This window comes from Anomaloglossus baeobatrachus, chromosome 4 (assembly GCF_048569485.1).
Source record: "Anomaloglossus baeobatrachus isolate aAnoBae1 chromosome 4, aAnoBae1.hap1, whole genome shotgun sequence".
Classification (NCBI taxonomy): domain Eukaryota; kingdom Metazoa; phylum Chordata; class Amphibia; order Anura; family Aromobatidae; genus Anomaloglossus; species Anomaloglossus baeobatrachus.
The window spans coordinates 643,442,680-643,457,368 of record NC_134356.1 but is presented as its reverse complement, the minus strand read 5'-3'; positions in this window follow the sequence as shown (position 1 = coordinate 643,457,368).

Sequence of the window (14,689 nt, the reverse complement as noted above, 5' to 3'; positions counted from 1 at the left end):
CTCTACACCATACGGGAAGCGGCCATTAACTCCTCCATTACAATAGACCACCTTCCCCCAACTCCAGAGAATTGAATGTTAAAGGAAACTATTTTAATTGGATTTTTATATTTGAAATCACAATCTTTATTTAAAGAAAAAAAAAAATTCTATTTTCACACTAACCACTGGAGCTTTTTTTTTTTAAGACTCCAACTTCCTGCTGTTTCAAGAAACAACACATGTACATAGCCACAATAGTCAGAGCCCTGACCCTTTCTTTTACATGTAGCATCCAATGAGCCTGTGAAATCGTCAAGGCAAAGGAAGCAAGTCACCTGTGCGCTTGTTGTGATTGATGGATCCTGTGTTATTAGCTGTAGAGAGAGGTGTTTCCTGTCATTGTAAATCTGTCAGTGCTGATAAGAAAACTACTGTAAACACTTCCTGAATGATATGGGATATAGGAGTCTAAAATAGTGGCCAGTGTGAAAATTGCAAGACTTCTAATTTGGGGCGGGGGATTGTATAAAAATAAATATATATGAAAAAAACAAATAAAAAAAAAAAAACTTTGCAAAAATTAAATACAAAAAAACCCAAAACAATTTAAACAATAGGTCTTTTTATGTCACATTCCCTTTTAAAGTGTATTTACCCTTTTAAAATGTGTTTTTAAAGGGAATCTGTCAGGTAATTTTGTAGTACAATACTAATGTTATCTTTAAATAGGGCGTAAGGCTATGTTCACACAGGGCTTTTTTGTTAAGTTTTTTTTTTCCTGACCAAAATCTGATCTTGTAGCAGGAAATCTCCTTTGAATCATCTGTGTTTTTGGTGAATTTTTCCTGCGTTTTTTAGTGGCGTTTCTGCTGCAGATTTGGTGCGGATTTGCTGCTTTTTCTTCGGCGCTCCATTGGGAGACCCAGACGATTGGGTGTATAGCTACTGCCTCCGGAGGCCACACAAAGCACTACACTAAAAAGTGTAAGGCCCCTCCCCTTCTGCCTATACACCCCCCGTGGGATCACGGGCTGCTCAGTTTTCAAGCTTTGTGCGAAGGAGGTCAGACATCCACGCATAGCTCCACTGTTTTAGTCAGCAGCAGCTGCTGACTATGTCGGATGGAAGAAAAGAGGGCCCATACTAGGGCCCCCAGCATGCTCCCTTCTCACCCCACTCTTGTCGGCGGTGTTTGTTAAGGTTGAGGTACCCATTGCGGGTACGGAGGCTGGAGCCCACATGCTGCTTTCCTTCCCCATCCCCCTGAGGGCTCTGGTGAAGTGGGATCTTACCGGCCTCCAGGCTCTGAGGCCGGGCTCCATCCACAGACCCGGAGATCCTGCTGGAATGGAGCGGAGTATCGTCAGGGACAGGCCCTGCAACGTTAAGGTACTCTGTGTCCCCGTACAGTCTATGCACAGACACACTCCAGCGTTGCTGGGTGTGTTAGTGCGCCGGGGACAGTAGCGCTGCGCGCTTGGGCTTTATTCACTGCAGCTTAGCTGAGTGAGTTTATGTGTCGGGAACTACCGCGCCAGCCGCTGCTGGAGCTGCGAAGCGGCTGAGACTTGTGGTGCGCCGGGGACTTTCGCGCTGCCGTGCTTTTACGACGGCAGCGCTTATAAATCTAGTCCCCGGCTTTTGCGGCCTAGTTACGTTTCGTTCCCGCCCCCAACCCTGCCAGTCAGGGAAGGGGCGAGACGCTGTACAATGATCAGCGCCGAAGGGCTGGAGTCTTATTTACATACTCCAGCCCTCTCACTGGGCACAGGGGGACGCCAGTTTCCCGCTCTTGTCTGGGGCACGCCCACGGCCCGCCCCTCTTCACAGGACGCCGGCAGCCATTCCTGCAGGCAATCTAAGCTGGAGAACGGACACAGGCTCTGGGAGACCCAGCAAAGGGATTCTGGCGACCACTTACCCGCTTATGCGGGCGGTAAGCAGCACCTTGGTGCTGACCCCACTATTGCCACAGTGTTTTTTTGTGTACTTTATCCTTGTACTTATATTTGCAAGACCATACACAGACACACGCCAGCATTGCTGGGCGTGTTAGTGCGCCGAGGACAACAGCGCTGCGCGCTTGGACTATACTCACTGCAGCTTAGCTGAGTGAGTTTATCTGTGGGAAACTGCCGCGCTGGAGGCTGCGGCGCGGCTGAGACTTGTGGCTGTACGGTCGCTTCTTGGCGATATACCCCTACATAGCTCTGAGGAGACAACAGCATGTCGTCAGCATAGAGCAAGGGGGCCAAGGCACAGGCTTTCTATGCTGTCTGTACCGCACGTGAGGCTGTTTTACCGGCAGGTTCCACTAACCCCTAATGGGTAGAGTCTCTGTTAGTGGTGGCCCAGAGAGGGCCACCTGTGAAACTGTCCAGAGGACAGAGTTTGCAGTTTTTTTGCTGATAAAATGTCTTGGACTATGAAAAAAATTCTAGCAACTTTGCAGTCCAGGGCGGTGACTCAGACCATGGGCATTGTTGAATCAAGGCTCCCCGGTCTCCCTCAGTTGGAACTAATCCGTGCTCCAAGGGGGTCCCATACATCCCAGACTGAAGGCTCTGACACGGACGACAGTCCCAGACAGCCTAAGCGAGCTCGCTGGGAGAGACCCTCGACTTCACACACTGGTCAGGGTCTCAGCGAGAGGATTCTCTGTATGATGAGGTAGCTGATCAGGTTTCTGATCCTGAGACCGCTTTCATTCTGGATGCTCCTAATGGGACGCCATGGTGAATGATCTCATAGCGCCCATCAATACACTGGTGGATATTTCTCCCTCAGCCCCTCCAGTGGAGGAGGTAGCTTCAGCAGGAGAAATTCCATTTCAGGTATCCCAAGCGTAAATTCAGTACTTTTTGGGCCTCTCTGACTCAGAGGAGCAGTCCAGAAACACTACGCTTATCCAGACAAGCTTTTCTCCGCCGCGCCATCCTCCATAGTTGCAGTGGAAGATGGGACTTCACTTAAAGATGCCATTGACAGACAGATGGACCTCTGGTTGAAATCTGTCTGTGAAGCTATCGGCGTGTCGTTTGCTCCGGCATTCGCAGCCGTATGGGCACTCCAAGCTATTTCAGCTGGTCTTGCGCAGATAGACACTGTCACACGTACATCTGTGCCGCAGGTGGCGTCCTTAACCTCGCATGCATTGCGACTTACGCTATTCATGCTGTCCTGGACTCTACGAGCCGTACGCCGGTGGCGTACGCCAACTCCGTGGTTTTGCGCAGACCCTTGGGGTTAAGGGAATGGAAGGCAGCTCCTGCTTCCAAAAAGGGCTTAACCAGTTTGCCATTATCTGGTGACAGACTGTTGGCTGAGCGATTGGATGAAATCATTAAACAGGCCAAGGGTAAGGATTCTTCCTTACACCAGCCCAGATCAAACAAAACCCAAGGAAGGACAGTCGACGTTTCGGTCCTTTCCAGGCTCGGGCTGGTCCCAATTTTCCTAGTCCAAAAGGACTCAAAAGGCTCAGAGGGGCTCAGACTCCTGGCGGGCTCAATCACGCCCAAAGAAGGCAGCCGGAGGAACCGCTACCAAGGCGGTTTCCTCATGACTTTCAGCCCTCTCTCTCCGCATCCGCGGTCGGTGGCAGACTCTCCCACTTTGGCGGCATTTAGCTGCCACAGGTCAAAGACCGGTGGGTGAGAGACATTTTGTCTCACGTGTACAGGATAGAGTTTTGTTCTCGTCCTCCGGCTCGATTCTTCAGAACTTCCCCACCTCTCGACCGAGCCGATGCTCTTCTGCAGGCAGAAGGAGTGATAATCCCTGTTCCTCTTCAGGAACAAGGTCACGGTTTTTACTCCAATCTGGTTGTGGTGCCAAAAAAGGACGGCTCTTCCGTTCCGTTCTAGACCTAAAACTGCTCAAAAAGCAGTGTAAACCAGGCGGTTCCGGATGGAATCCCTCCGCTCCGTCATTGCCTCAAGGTCTCAAGGAGATTTCCTAGCATCAAGAGACATCAGGATGCTTATCTCCACGTGCCGATTGCTCCAGAGCACCAGCGTTTGCTGCGATTCGTTATAGAAGACGAGCATCTTCAGTTCGTAGACCTGCCCTTAGGTCTGGCGACAGCCCCACGCGTTTTCACCAAGGTCATGGCAGCAGTGGTAGCAGTCCTGCACTCTCAGGGTCACTCTGTGATCCCTTACTTGGACGATCTACTTGTCAAGGCACCCTCTCAAGAGGCATGCCAACGCAGCCTGAACGTTGCGCTGGAGACTCTCCAGAGTTTCGGGTGGATCATCAACTTTTCAAAGTTAAATCTGACACCGATCCAATCACTGACATATCTTGGCATAGAGTTTTATACTCTCTCAGCGATAGTGAAGCTTCCGCTGGACAAACAGCGTTCACTACAGACGGGGGTGCAGTCTCTCCTTCAAGGCCAGTCACACCCCTTAAGACGCCTCATGCACTTCCTAGCGAAGATGGTAGCAGCAATGGAGGCAGTCCCTTTCGCGCAGTTTCATCTGCGTCCACTTCAATGGGACATTCTCCGCCAAAGCGATGGGAAGTCGACGTCCCTAGACAGGAACGTCTCCCTTTCTCAGACGGTCAAGGACTCTCTTCAGTGGTGACTTCTTCCCACCTCATTGTCAAAAGGAAGGTCCTTCCTACCCCCATCCTGGACGGTGGTCACAACAGACGTGAGTCTGTCAGGGTGGAGAATAGTCTTTCTCCACCACAGGGCTCAGGGTACGTGGACTCAGCAGGAGTCCACCCTTCAGATCAATGTTCTGGAAATCTAAGCAGTGTATCTTGCCCTGCAAGCCTTCCAGCAGTGGCTGGAATGCAAACAGATCCGAGTTCAGTCGGACAACTCCACAGCGGTGGCATACATCAACCACCAAGGCAGAATACGCAGTCGGCAAGCCTCCCAAGAAGTCCGGCGGACTCTGATGTGGGTGGAAGACAGAGCATCCACCATATCCGCAGTTCACATCCCGGGCGTAGAAAACTGGGAAGCAGACTTCCTCAGTCGCCAGGGTATGGACGCAGGGGAATGGTCTCTGCACCCGGACGTGTTTCAGGAAATCTGGGGCCTTCGGGGGAGGCCGGACGTCGACCTAATGGCGTCTAGACACAACACCAAGGTCACGAGTTTCATGGTGTGGTCTTACGATCAACGAGCTCTGGCGGCAGGCGCCTTAGTTCACGATGGGTCGCAGTTCCAGCTACCCTATGTGTTTCCCCCTCTGGCACTGTTGCCCAGAGTGCTACGCAAGATCAGCTCCGATGGCCGCCGCGCCATCCTCGTCGCCCCAGACTGGCAGAGGAGGTCGTGGTACCCGGATCTGTGGCATCTCACGGTCGGCCAGCCGTGGGCACTACCAGACCGGCCAAACTTACTGTCCCAAGGGCCGTTTTCCATCTGAATCCTACGGCCCTGAACCTGACCGGGTGGCCATTGAGTCCTGGATCCTAGCGTCTTCAGGATTATCTCATGACGTCATTGCCACCATGTGACGGGCTAGGAAGCCGACGTCTGCCAAGATCTACCACTGGACGTGGAAGATATTCTTACCTTAGGGCTCTGCTCAGGGAGTGTCTCCCTGGCCATTTGCATTGCCTACTTTTCTTTCCTTCCTGCAATCTGGTTGGGAAACAGGTTTGTTGCTCGGCTCCCTTAAAGGACAAGTTCCAGCGCTGTCTGTATTCTTTCAGAAGCGCCTAGCACGACTTCCTCAGGTACGCACGTTCCTGCAGGGGGTTTGTCACATTGTCCCTCCGTACTGAGGCCGTTAGACCCATGGGATCTGAACAGGGTACTAATTGCTCTCCAGAAGCCGCCCTTCGAGCCTCTGAGGGATGTTTCACTTTCTCGACTTTCACAGAAAGTGGCCTTTCTGGTAGCGGTCACGTCTCTTCGGAGAGTGTCCGAGCTAGCAGCGCGGTCATCCAAAGCTCCCTTCCTGGTGTTTCACCAAGACAAGGTAGTGCTGCGCCCGATTCCGGAGTTTCTCCCTAAGGTGGTATCCCCTTTTCATCACAATCAGGATATCTCCTTACCTTCCTTTTGTCCTTATCCATTTCATCGATATGAAATGGATTTGCATTGTTGGATCTGGTGAAGAGCACTCAGAATCTACATTTCCCGCACGGCGCCCCTGCGCCGATCGGATGCACTCTTTGTCCTTGTCACTGGTCAGCGCAAGGGGTCGCAGGCTGCCAAATCCACCCTGGCTCGATGGATCAAGGAACCAATCCTTGAAGCCTACCGTTCTGCTGGGCTTCCGGTTCCATCAGGGCTGAAGGCCCATTCTACCAGAGCCGTGGGTGCGTCCTGGGCATTACGGCACCAGGCTACGGCTCAGCAGGTGTGCCAGGCGGCTACCTGGGCGAGTCTGCACACCTTCACCAAGCGTTATCAGGTGCATGCCTACGCTTAGGCGGATGCCAGCCTAAGTAGAAGAGTCCTGCAGGCGGCGGTTGCCTCCATGTAGGGAAGGGCTGTTTTTACAGTCCAAACTTGAGGTATTAATTTACCCACCCAGGGACTGCTTTTGGACGTCCCAATCGTCTGGGTCTCCCAATGGAGCGCCGAAGATGAAGGGAATTTTGTTACTTACCGTAAATTCCTTTTCTTTGTCGCTCCTAATTGGGAGACCCAGACAATTGGGTGTATAGCTACTGCCTCCGGAGGCCACACAAAGCATTACACTAAAAAGTGTAAGGCCCCTCCCCTTCTGGCTATACACCCCCCGTGGGATCACGGGCTGCTCAGTTTTCAAGCTTTGTGCGAAGGAGGCACACATCCATGCAATAGCTCCACTGTTTAGTCAGCAGCAGCTGCTGACTATGTCGGATGGAAGAAAAGTGGGCCCATATAGGGCCCCCAGCATGCTCCCTTCTCACCCCACTTGCGGTTTGTAAGGTTGAGGTACCTATTGCTGGTACGGAGGCTGGAGCCCACATGCTGTTTTCCTTCCCCATCCCCCCTCAGGGCTCTGGGTGAAGTGGGATCTTACCGGTCTCCAGGCACTGAGACCGGGCTCCATCCACAGACCCAGAGAACCTGCTGGATTTGGAGCTGGGTATCCTCAGGGACAGGGCCCTGCGACATTAAGGTACTCTGTGTCCCCGTACACATCGCGCACACACGCACCAGCATTGCTGGGAGTGTTAGTGCGCCGGGGACAACAGCGCGGAGCGCTTGTGCTATTATTCACTGCAGCTTTGCTGAGTGAATTTATGTATTGGGAACTGCCGCGCCGGCCGCTGCTGGGTGTTTTACACTGTGGCGCGGCTGGGACTTGTGGTGCGCCGGGGACTTCCGCGCCGGCCGTGCACATAGGACGGCCGCGCTTATTACTCGAGTCCCCGGCTTTGCGGCCTAGTTTTCCTTTCGTTCCCGCCCCCAGCCCTGCCAGTCAGGGAAGGGGCGGGACGCTGTACAGTAAGTCAGCGCAGGGAGCTGGAGTCTGCTTTGCATTCTCCAGCCCCCTTCACTAGACTCAGTGGGACGCCGGGTTCCCGCTCTTGTCTCGGGCACGCCCTCGGCCCGCCCCTCTTCTCTGGACGCCGGCAGCCATTCCGGCACGCAGAGCGGGAAAACGGAGACAAGCGCTGAGCTAGCAGTCACAGGAGGCGCCACACACCTGCTTTTGTGCGGGCGGTAAGCGGCAGCTGCAGTGCTGACCCACTAATGCCGAAGTCTCCTGCTGTACTTTTGTAAAGTCGCTATTCAGGATGCAGGCCTAGAAACAGCAGCTAAAAAGCAGCGGTGCTAAAGCACAGACTTTCTATGCTGCTTGTCTTGCATGTGCTTTAGTGTCATGTGTCCTTTGGGCTTGTATGCTATACATGGCACTGTAATGGCTATTCTTGGCTGTCTACCCGCCTAGATGGCTAGCCAGCGGCAGCAAACAGCAAGGGTGCTAAGACACAAGCTTTCAATGCTGCTTGAATTGCATGTGCTGCAGTGTTTATTTTCATGTTTGTATGCTATACATTCACTGTATGTCGCTATTCTTGGCTAATGCTCCTAGATAACTTGACAACAGCAGCAGAAAAGCAAGGGTGCCTAGGCACAAGCTTTCAATGCTGCTTGGATTGCATGTGCTGCAGTGTTTATTTTCATGCGTGTATGCTATACATTCACTGTATGTCGCTATTCTTGGCTAATGCTCCTAGATAACTTGACAACAGCAGCAGAAGAGCAAGGGTGCCTAGGCACAAGCTTTCAATGCTGCTTGGATTGCATGTGCTGCAGTGTTTATTTTCATGCTTGTATGCTATACATTCACTGTATGTAGCTATTCTTCGCTAATGCTCCTGAATAACTAGACAACAGCAGCAGAAAAGCAAAGGTGCCAAGGCACAAGCTTTCTAAGCTGCTTGTACTACATGTGCTGAAGTGTTTATTTGTACTTCATGCTTGTATGCTTTCACTGTAAGGTCGCTATTCTTAGCTAATGCTCCTAGATGGCTAGACAACAACAGCAAAAAAGCAGGGGTGCCAAGGCACAGGCTTTCTATGCTGCTTGTACTGCACGTGATACGGTTCCAGGGCCCCCAGTATGTGCAATTGCTCAACCGGGGTCTCCGCTACAGGTAGCCAAAAGACCACCTGTGATTCCTGTCCATGGACAGGGATGGAGTTGCAGTTTCCGCTGCTATATTGTCTGTGATTATGACTAATAGCTTACAGACTTTGCAGTCCAGATAGACCTTGGCCAAGGTTGATTCAATGCCCCTGGCCACCCTGACTTGGAATAAATCAGGGTTCCAGGGGGGTCCCATACATTCCAGGGTGCAGGCTCTGACACGGACGACAGTCCCAGACGGCCTAAGCGAGCTCCATGGAAACGGCCCTCGACTTCATCACTGGTCAGGGTCACCACAGGAGTACTCTCTGTATCAGGGGACAGACGTAGCTGTTCAGGACTCTGATCTTGAGACCGCTCTCAATCCGGATGCACCGGATGGTGACGCTATAGTGAATAATCTTATAGCGTCCATCAATGGAAAGTTGGGTATTTCCCTCTCAACTCCTCCAGTGGAGGAGTCAGCTTCACAGCAGGATAAATCCCTCTTTCAGTATCTCAAGTGTATATTGAGTATTTTTCTGGTCACTCTGACTCCAGAGAAGCAGTCCAGAATCTCCACGCTTATCCCGATAACAGTTTCTCCAACCGTATTTAGGATACGCGGTGTCTCTTCCCCCCTGACGTGGTCAAGCGCTAGACCCAGTGTCCAAAGGTGGATCCCCCAATCTCCAGGCTTGCGGCTAGATCTATAGTTGCAGTGGAAGATGGGACTTCACTTAAACATGCCATTGACAGACAGATAGACCTCTCGTTGCAATCTGTCTATGAAGCTATCGGCGGATCGGTTGCTCCGGCATTCGCAGCCGTAGAGGCACTCCAAGCTATTTCAGCTAGTATTGCGCAGGGGGACGCTGTCACATGTACATCTTGGCCGCAGTAGCGTCCTTAACCTCGCAATGTCGGCATTGCGACTCAAGCTGTTAATGCTGTCCTGGACGCTACGAGCCGTACGTCAGTGGCGTCCGCCAACTCCGTGTTTTTACGCAGAGCCTAGTGGTTAAGGGATTGGAGCAGATGCTGCTTCCAAAAAAGTGCTTAACCAGGTTGCCGTTATCTGGTGACAGACTGTTTAGTGAGTGGTTGGATGTAATCATTCAACTGTACAAGGGTACGGATTCTTCCTTACCCCGGCCCACATCAAACAAAACCCAACAGGAGAATGGACAGTCGAGGTTTCGGTCCTTCCCAGGCTTGGGCAGGTCCCAGTGGTCCTCGTCCAAAAGGACGCAAAAGGCTCAGAGGGGCGCAGATTCCTGGCGGGCTCCATCACGCCCGGGGAAAGCAGCAGGAGGAACCGCTACCACGGCGTTTTCCTCATGACTTTCAGCCCTCTCACTCCGCGTCCCCGATCGGTCGCAGACTCCCCCGCTTTAGCGACACTTACCTGCCACAGGTCAAAGGCCGGTGGATGAGAGACAGTTTGTCCCAAAACTTCCTCACCGGCCGAGCCGAGGCTCTTCTGAAGGCAGAAAGAGTAGTAATCCCTGTTCCTCCTCAGGAACAAGATGCGCTTTTTACTCCGATCTGGTCGTAGTGCCAACATAAAACGGCTCACCTAGCACGTGAAAACCAGACGGTTCCGGATGGAATCCCTCCGCTCCGTCATTGCCTCAATGTCTCAAAGAGATTTCCTAGCATCAATAGACATCAGGATGCTTATCTCAACGTGCCGATTGCTCCAGGACACCGGCGTTTGCTACCATTCGTTATTGAAGACGAGCATCTTCAGTTCGTAGCCCTACCCTTCGGTCTGGCGACAGCCCCACGGGTTTTCACCGACTTCATGGCAGCAGTGTGAGCAGTCCCGCACTCTCAGGGTCACTCTGTGATCCCTTATTTAGGCGACCTACTTGTCAAGGCACTCTCTTAAGAGGCATGCCAACACAGCCTGAACATGGCGCTGGAGACTTTCCAGGGTTTCGGGTGGGTCTTCAACTTTTCAAAGTTAAACCCAATCGCTGGCATATCTTGGCAAGGAGTTTTCACACTCTCTCAGCGATAGTGAAGCGTCCGCTGGACAAACAGCGTTCACTACAGACGGGGGTGCAGTCTCTCTTTCAAGGAGACGCCTCATCCAGAGGCAGTCCCTTTCACGCAGTTTCATCTGCGTCCTCTTCAATGGAACATTCTTCGCTAATTGTAGGAGTAGTCGACGTCCCTACACAGGAACGTCCCTCTTTCTCAGACGATCAAGAACTCTTTTCAGAGGAGTCCACTCTTCAGATCAATTGTCTGGAGCTCTGGGCAGTGTATATTGCTCTACAAGCCTTCCTGCAGTGGCTGGAAAGCAAACAGATCCGAATTCAGTCGGACAATCCACAGCGGTGGCATACATCACCCACCAAGGCGGACTACGCAGTCGGCGAGACTTCCAGGAAGTTCGCCGGATTCTGCTGTGGGTGGCAGACAGAGCATACACCATATCCGCAGTTACCAGGGCGTGGACGCAGCAGAATGGTCTCTGCACCCGGACGGGTGTCAAGAATCGGCACAATAGCAAGGTCCCGATTTTCATTGCGATCAAAGAGCTCTGGCGACAGGCATCTCATGGTCGGTCAACCGTGGGCACTACCAGACCGACCAGACTTACTGTCCCAAGGGCCGTTTTTTTCCATCTGAATTCTACGGCCCTGAACCTACTGTGTGGCCATTGAGTCCTGGATCCTAGTGTCCTCAGGATTATCCCAAGGGGTCGTTGCCACTATGAGTCAGGCTAGGAAGCCCACGTCTGCTAAGATCTACCACGGACGTGGAAGATTTTCTGAGGGTATGTGCGCACGTTGCTTTTTACCTGCTTTTCACCTGCTTTTTTGCTGCTTTTTCTTCTGCGCTGTTTAATGCCAAAATGGATGTGTTCTTCTATTCAAGCAAAGTCTATGGGAATTTGGGTTTCTTGTTCACACTATGTTGTTCAAAATGCTGCCTTTTTGTGGCAGAACTTTGGTCAAAAACTCAGCTTTGCAGTGCAAAACCCAAATGGCAAAAACAATTGACATGTTGCTTCTTTGAAAAGCTGAGTTTTTGACCAAAGTTCTGCCTCAAAAAGGCAGCATTTTGAACAACATAGTGTGAACAAGAAACCCAAATTCCCATAGACTTTGCTTGAATAGAAGAACACATCCATTTTGGCATTAAACAGCGCAGAAGAAAAAGCAGCAAAAAAGCAGGTAAAAAGCAACGTGCGCACATACCCTTATACTGGTGCTCTGTACAAGGAGTGTCCCCCGGGCCATTAGCATTGCCTACTCTTCTTTCCTTCCTGCAATTTCGGTTGGAAAAGGGCTTGTCGCTCGGCTCCCTTAAAGGGCAAGGCTTGGCGCTATTGGTGTTTTTTTTTTTTTTTTCAGAGGCGTCTAGCACGACTTCCTCAGGTACGCACGTTCCTGCAGGGGGTTTGTCATATCGTCCCCCCGTACAAGCGGCCGTTAGATCCATGGGATCTGAACAGGGTACTACTTGCTCTCCAGAAGCCGCCTTTCGAGCCTCTGACGAATGTTTCACCTTCTCGACTATCTCAGAAAGTGGCCTTTCTGGTAGCGATCACGTCTCTTCGGACAGTGTCTGAGCTAGCAGCACTGTCATCCAAGGCTCCCTTCCTGGTGTTCCACCAGGACAAGGTAGTGTTGCGCCTCATTCAGGAGTTTCTCCCTAAGGTAGTATCCTCGTTTCATATTAATCAGGATATCTCCTTACCTTCCTTTTGTCCTCATCCGGTTCATCGGTATGAAAAGGACTTACATTTGTTAGATCTAGTGAGACCACTCAGAATCTACATTTCCCGCACGGCGCCTTTGCGCCGCTCGGATACACTCTTTGTCCTTGTCGCTGGTAAGCGCAAAGGGTCGCAGGCTTCCAAATCCACCCTGGCTCGATAGATCAAAGAACCAATTCTTGAAGCCTACCGTTCTGCTAGGCTTCCGGTTCCATCACGGCTGAACGCCCATTCAACCAGAGCCGTGGGTACGTCCTGGGCATTACGTCACCAGGCTACGGCTCAACAGATGTGCCAGGCAGCTACCTGGTAGAGTCTGCACACTTTCACCATACATTATCAGGTGCATGCCTACGCTTCGGCGAACGCCGGCCTAGGTAGAGGAGTCCTGCAGACGGCAGTTGCCTCCTCGTAAGGGAGAGCTGTTTTGCAGCTCTAACATGAGGTATTAAGTTACCCACCCAGGGACAGCTTTTGGACGTCCCAATTGTCTGGGTCTCCCAATTAGGAGCGACAAAGAAGAAGGGAATTTTGTTACTTACCGTAAATTCCTTTTCTTCTAGCTCCAATTGGGAGACCCAGCACCCGCCCTGTTGTCCTTCGGGATTTTTGGTTTTTTTGCGGGTATACATGTTGTTCATGTTGAACCGTTTTCAGTTCTCCGATGTTATTCGGAGTGAATTTGTTTAAACCAGTTATTGGCTTTCCTCCTTCTTGCTTTAGCACTAAAACTGAGCAGCCCGTGATCCCACGGGGGGTGTATAGCCAGAAGGGGAGGGGCCTTACACTTTTTAGTGTAATGCTTTGTGTGGCCTCCGGAGGCAGTAGCTATACACCCAATTGTCTGGGTCTCCCAATTGGAGCTAGAAGAAAAGGAATTTACGGTAAGTAACAAAATTCCCTTCTTCTTCTAGCTCCAATTGGGAGACCCAGCACCCGCCCCTGTTTCCTTCGGGATTTTTGGTTTGTTCGGGTACACATGTTGTTCATGTTGAATGGTTTCAGTTCTCCGATGTTCCTTCGGATTGAATTTGTTTAACCAGTTATTGGCTTTCCTCCTTCTTGCTTTTGCACTAAAACTGAGCAGCCCGTGATCCCACGGGGGGTGTATAGGCAGAAGGGGAGGGGCCTTACACTTTTTAGTGTAATGCTTTGTGTGGCCTCCGGAGGCAGTAGCTATACACCCAATCGTCTGGGTCTCCCAATTGGAGCTAGAAGAAAAGGAATTTACGGTAAGTAACAAAATTCCCTTCTTTTCTGCAAAATGGGTTGTATCAATGAAAAAATGCAGCAAAGCATTGACATGCTCATTCTTTAAAAACCTGACCAAAACCGCAGGTATTTGACAAAACAGTCAGGAAAAAAAACTGATGTGTTTGTGTGTGTGTGTGCATGAGATTACAAAAATGTCATAGACTTTGCTGGGACTGTAAAAAGCAGCTTTTTATTAGCATGGATTTGCATAAAACCAAGGCACAGCTGCAGCTAAAAAACGCAGCAAAAACTTGCTAAACAAAAGCCCTATGTAAACATAGCCTAAGGAGACCTTTCAGGATCAGTAAGTTTTATTGCTCTACCTTATCCTGTTATCTTGTTGTAAGCTCCATAGAAGTGTGTGTGTGTGTGTGTGTGTGTGTGTGTGTGTGTGTGTAGTAACTAGTCAAGTGTATGTAAATACAAGCTACATATGCCCTGCTCCCTCCTCTTAGTACTAGCATCAGTGATAGTAAATTTGAACTGCATTTTCACTGTTGCCCCACTTATACTCCCTCTCACCTCTCAGCAGTGATAGTGAATGCACTAGGAGGTGGAGGCGGGGAGCAGCAGAACATGCAAATTGTATTTACTTGACTAGTGTGCATAAAACACCGAATTCTATGGAGCTTACAGCAAGATAACAGGATAAGGTAGAGCAATAACACTTACTGATCCTGAAAGGTCTCCTTAAGCCCTAATTACAGATAGCATTAGTATTGTACTGCAAAATCGCCTGACAGATTCCCTTTAAGGCGCGTTCACATGCTACATGCTGCATTTTTTATTTTTTTACCCCGCGAAAAAATGTAGCCTTTTACAGGAACAGCAAACCGTCTTCTCCTTGCAGATTTGAACAATCAAAGCTTTTTTTTTTCTTCTTCCAAATCTGAGTTCCAATTCTTTTGGCGTTTTTTGCAGCGTCTTTCACCCATTCAAAATAATGGTAACAAAAACATATCTAAAAACGAATCAAACATGCACACAAAAATGCCCGTATTTTCCACAGCATTTTCCTACCAGCACTCTGATTTTTGGTGCAGAAAAATCAACGTGTGCACATACCCTTAGGGTCTTTTCTGGGTGCTCCTATCTTCTTCCCTCCTTAATATAGGATAAAAGGGGATGTAACCTGACGCCTCACTTTGCTGATTTATCCAAGATTGATATGAGTTGT